Source organism: Panthera tigris, chromosome D2, assembly GCF_018350195.1.
Source record: "Panthera tigris isolate Pti1 chromosome D2, P.tigris_Pti1_mat1.1, whole genome shotgun sequence".
NCBI classification, from domain to species: Eukaryota; Metazoa; Chordata; class Mammalia; order Carnivora; family Felidae; genus Panthera; species Panthera tigris.
Window position 1 is genome coordinate 67,586,879 of NC_056670.1, and position 5,509 is coordinate 67,592,387.

The following is a 5,509-nucleotide window of genomic DNA, read 5'->3' on the forward strand; positions in this document are numbered from 1 at the left end:
TGGAATAAAAAAGGGAAGGTTGAGATAAAGCAGTGCTTGTTTGGTGTCGTTCATGACACGGCTGAGCCAGGCAAGGCCAGTGTCTCTAATCCTCCCCTGGTGAGCACAGGGGTGGGGCAGCTGGCACCCAGCTGGGCCATGGGACAGAGATTGGAAGGGCCTTTGCCACCAGTGGGAGGGTGGCAGTGGTGTCACAGAGGAGAAGCCAGAGCCAAGATGTGAGGGCAGAGCGGGAGGTTTATCAGGTGGGGAGGCCGTTCCAGGCAATGAACGGCATGTGCAGGGTGTGGGGCCCCCTGGCTGGAGCTCCATGCTGAGTAGGGGGGAACGTTCTGCCTCAGTTCTCCTCAGCCGGATCCTGCCTTCAGAAGGCCGAGTCCCACCCTGTGCTCAGCACAGCGCTGGCCACTGTGGGGGAACCAGCGGACTGTTTGTTGTCCTGCTGGTGTGTCTTCCCCTGGGGGCCTGTTGACGCCCTGTGTGTGTCTGTCCGGGTGGCACGTGACATCTTCTGGAGGTGAGTGGGCTGCGGCCCCGTCTCGTTCTCACACTCTGCTTGTCCGATGAACTGGAAGGGCGGGGAGGGAGGGCAACCCCTCACAAGGCCACTGTCCTAGCCCATCACCTTTTCTATCTCAGAACAGGGCAGGCAGACTCAGAGGAGCAGGTCCAGGGAGGCGAGGGCCAGGATTGGGCCCCAAGAGCGGAGTCCAGAGTGTCCCTGGGTCCCGTCCCCAGCTGAGCTGGCTGAGGCCTCCCGTGGCCTCGTTGGCCTCCCAGGTTCTCCACCTGAGGAGGCCTGGTGAGGACTTCACTTGTGTCATTACCACGATCATCCTCTGCTGACCCTGGCGGAGGCCGTGCCAGGCCCCTGGTGCCCCGCCCTGGCACTTACCCCAAGGGCCTGCACTCCCAGTGCTCAGGGCCCAGGAGAGAGAAGGGACCCACAGGGAGAGTCAACTAATGCACGTTTGGATACAACCCGAAGCTGGCTGCAAAACACATACACCCTCAGAAGGTGTATGTGAAACGAGTGTCAGTCATACACAGGGTCTGGCCTGACTCAAATGTATGCCATGGCCGGTTCCCCTTAACTTAGGTCCCAAAGCAGTGCTGCTCACTAGAAATATAATGTAAGATATATATGTAATTTAAAAATGTCTAGTAGTCACATTAAAAAAGTAAAAAAAAAAAAAAAGTTGGAATTAAATTTAATAATATATTTTACTTAATCCAACATATCTAAAATATTATCAATTCAGCATGTAATCAATATAAAAATTGTCAATGAGGTAGTTTGCATTCTTTTCCTCATACTTTGCTTGAACTGCAGTGCATTCTGCACTTACAAGGCATTCCAGGTCAAACTGGCCACTTAAGAGGGCTCATTAGCGCATTAGCTACACATTGTTAGCGGTTATTGTATCGGATGGCAGGTTGAGGAGTTAAGGGGGGGGGGCAGACACCAAAGTGTCTCAGTTTCTTCCTCTGTCAAATGGGGCTGATACATACAAAGGGGTAATACATACAAAGGGCTTAGCACAGCCCCTGGCTCAGAAAGCTTTCAGTAGTGTTCCTTCATGGAATGGTTGGTTGTTAGTATGCTTGAGGTGCTGGGTTTGAAAGGGACTCTGACCCTGGATAGGAATGAAGAGGGTGACATGGGAGAAACCACCCATGGGGTCCGCTCCAGGCCTCCCGGACTCCCCATGGGTCCCATACTCTGAGCACCTCACCTGTGGTTCCTTAGCTCTTCCACATGTCTGTGTGGACCATTGCCTTATGCCCTTAAGGGAAGCAACTTTCCTTGGAACTGGCTCCTGTGTCCATCTTGGTGGTGGACCCTTTGTCTCCTGGTCCCCACCCTCTGGCTCTCTAGGACTTTCAATGCCTCCATGGGTAATAAGCTACCTGAGCAAAAATGCTAGAGGTGTGGGGCTACTTACTGAAAGAAAGCCCCCCCCCCACATCCCAGGCACCGCCTTGCTAGCTGTTTTGAGTCATGGGATCCAGTTTATTTGTCCCAGATGACTTCTGTTGAGTGAGCACCTACAGGTTGTGCCACAATAAGCCCAAGTCAGGTATTATTCCACAGTTGACAGGTGAGCAGAGTGAGACCCAGAGCGTCTGGGTGACCTGTGCAGTCGCACAGTGACGGGCTGAGCCCAGAAGTCAGTTCTGATTCCTTTTTTGTCCCGCCAAGGAGAAAGGCTGAGAGGGTGGGGCAGGACCTCCGGCATACGGCCTCTCATCACTTGATTGCTTTTTCTCCTGTGCACATATGGGGCTTCTTAGGGGCTGTGGAAGTCATGGTGTCCAGGGCAGGGTGACCCAGCCTCACTCCTTGCTGTGGGCTGCACTTAGGATTGTCTGCCAATCAGACAGTCTTCAGCGACTGCTCAGAGTTGAGCATCAATATTAACCTGGTTATTGGCGGGACTGATCAGCTTCCTAGAGAAAGCGATTTCCCTGTCACAGCTCACCATGGGCTGCTGGGCCTAGAGGTGCCTCAACGAGGGGTCCTGGAAGGGACCTCTTTCTGGCCTAGCTATTGCCTTATCTCCTTGCCCCCCGGCCCTGCTTCTTTCTCCCGGTCCCAGGATTCATTCATTCATCCATCTAATACTTATTGAGCACCAACTATTTGCTAGGCACGTGGGACACACTGTGAGCAGAGAAAACATTGATCCTACACCCATCACCTTACAGTCCAAGAGCACGAAACACTAATCAGACAATCACATGCACAAATGGGCAGTTACAACTGCATCCAGTGTCTGGGGTGAAAGCAGGTATCACAGGGGGAGGTCTGGCCTGGTCTGAGCAGTTTAGTGGTGGGTCACGGCATTGGTATAAGTTTTAAAAAAAAATTTTTTTTTAACGTTTGTTTATTTTTTAAGAGAGATAGAGTCGAGCAGGGGAGGGGCAGGGAGAGAGGGAGACACAGAATCCAAAGCAGGTTCATTCTGAGCTGTCAGCACAGAGCCCAATGATGGGCTCAAACCCAAGAACCGTGAGATCATGACCTGAGCTGAAGTCAGAGGCTTAACCGACTGAGCCACCCAGATGCCCTAAGCATTGGTGTAAGTTTTAAAGCCCCAGGTGAGGTGAAGGTGCAACACCTTCAACCAGGCCTCAGAAGCACCAGGGGGTGAGGCAGAGTATGGGGCGGGGATGTGCTTTGGATTCTGAACTTGGGGGTGCTCTCTGCGGTTTTCTGCCTGTATGACTGGATGTGGGACATTTTGATATGACCTCATCAAGATGCAAAAATTGCTGTTTTAATTTCCAAGTAACACACCCAGCAGTTACTGTTAACCCTCATTTATTTATATTTATTTATTTTTACTTTTTTTAATGTTTAGTTTTTGAGAGAGAGAGAGAGAGAGCAGGGGAGGGCAGAGAGAGAGGGGGACAGAAGATCTGAAGCAGGCTCTGGGCTGACAGCAGAGACCCCGATATGGGGTTTGAACTCATGAACTGTGAGATCATGCCCTGAGCCAAAGTCAGATGCTTCCAAGTTGAGCCACCCAGGTGCCCTGACCCTCATTTTTGTTTTTTTAACTTAAATGGTCCCTGAGCTTCACTTGAGGGTCTGGGATGGCAGGCAGCTGAGGGAGTGGGGGAGGATGTCTGTTTTCACATAGCGCTTGGTAAATGGTGAATAAGTTGAAAACATAACATCAAAATGTTTAAAAATATTAATTTTTGAAATAGTAATATATTCACATGGTTAAAGAAAAGATTGAGAGTGAAAATTCTCCCTCCTACCTCAGTCGCCCTCTGTGCCGTTCCTGTCTCCCACCTTTAATAGGCAATCAGTTTTGTTTCTTTTGTTAATTTTAGTTTCTCTTGAAAACATAAGTAAATTAAAAAAATACCCCCCCCCTTTTATATGAAAAGTAGCATATTATAAACACTGTTCTGCACTTTCCTTGCTATATATTTTGGAGTTCTTTCTGTATCAGGGCATAAAGAGCTTCTTCTTTCTTATTTTTTTTTCCAAACAGCTGTGCAACGCCTCATTGAGTGGATGTATGATAACGTCATAATTTACTTAGCCAGGCCCTATTGATGAACATTTGGCCGTTTCCCATCTTTTTCTGCTGTAACAAATTATGCTGCGGTGAATAACCATGTCAGTACAATGTTTGCAAGTCCGTGTGTAGGGTAAGTTCCCAGAAGTGAGATTACTGGTGAGGGGGTACATGCATTTGTAACTCTGATCGATGTTGCCACATTGCCCTTCAAGGGGGCTTTTCCATAAGCGATGTGTGAGGGACCTTATTTCTCCACGGGCTCCCAATAGAGCGGAGGGTTAAACTCTTGGCTTTTGGCCAACTTGCTAGATAAACAGTATTATCTCAAAGAAGTTTTCCCTCACATTTTTCTTACTATGAATCAGGTTGAGCATCTTTTCATATATCGAAGGGCCATTTCTGTTTCCTTTTCTATGCACTGTCTGCTCATTCCCATTTGTGTTCTTGTCTTTCCTTGGCAGTATGTAAGATTTTGCACATTTTAGAGAGATTAGCCCTCTCTCTGTGATATGGGTTATAAATATTTTCTCCCAGATTTTTTTTGCTTATCACTTTTTCCATGCAGAAGTTTTAATTTGTGTTAGTCAAACTGATCTGTCTTTTCTTTTATGACTTCTGGAATTTTGAGTCTTGGTTAGAGATGTCTACCCCTGGCTTAGACATTTCTTTTTTCTTTGAGTTTAGGATTTCATATTTTTTCACTTTAAAATCTTTGATCAGTTTGGAGTTTGTCAGTTGTATATGGTATGGAGCATGGGGCCGACTTTATTTTTTTCCAGATGGCCACCCAATTGGCCCATACCGTTTATTGATTCATCCCTATTTCCCTCCCTGATCTGAGATATCACATTTATCAAATACTCAATTCCACATGTAGCTGGGTCTCTTTCTCACATTTTTCTTCTGTTTGATTGGGAGAATTGTCTGGGCATGTGCTGTGACACACTGATTTAATTATTGGGGATATAGAGCATATTCTTCTTCATTAGATATTTTTCAGAGTTTCCATGGATATTTTAGTTTGTTTTTGTCTCTTTTTGAACTTTAGAATCTGATTTTCTACTTCTGTATCTTCCACCCCAAATTCTGTTGGTATTTTATAAACCGATGGTTAGGAGTATGGGTTCTGGGATGAGATCACTTGAGTTCAAATCCCAGTTACCATTTACTCCATGAGTTTGGGCACATTTCTTAATTAATTAAGTTTTTTATTATTATTATTGGTTTTTTATTTTATTTTATTTATTTATTTTTTTAGCGAGAGAGAGAGAGAGTGAGTAGGGAAGAGGGGCAGAGGGAGAGAGAGAGAATTTCAAGAAGGCTCCACGCTCAGCATGGAGCCCAATGCAGGGCTCGATCCTGTGACCCTAGGATTGTGACCTGAGCCCAAAGCAAGAGTTGGACACTCAACTGATTGAGCCACCCAGGCACCCCTATTTCTTAATTTTTTAAAGGTTCATATTCCCCAT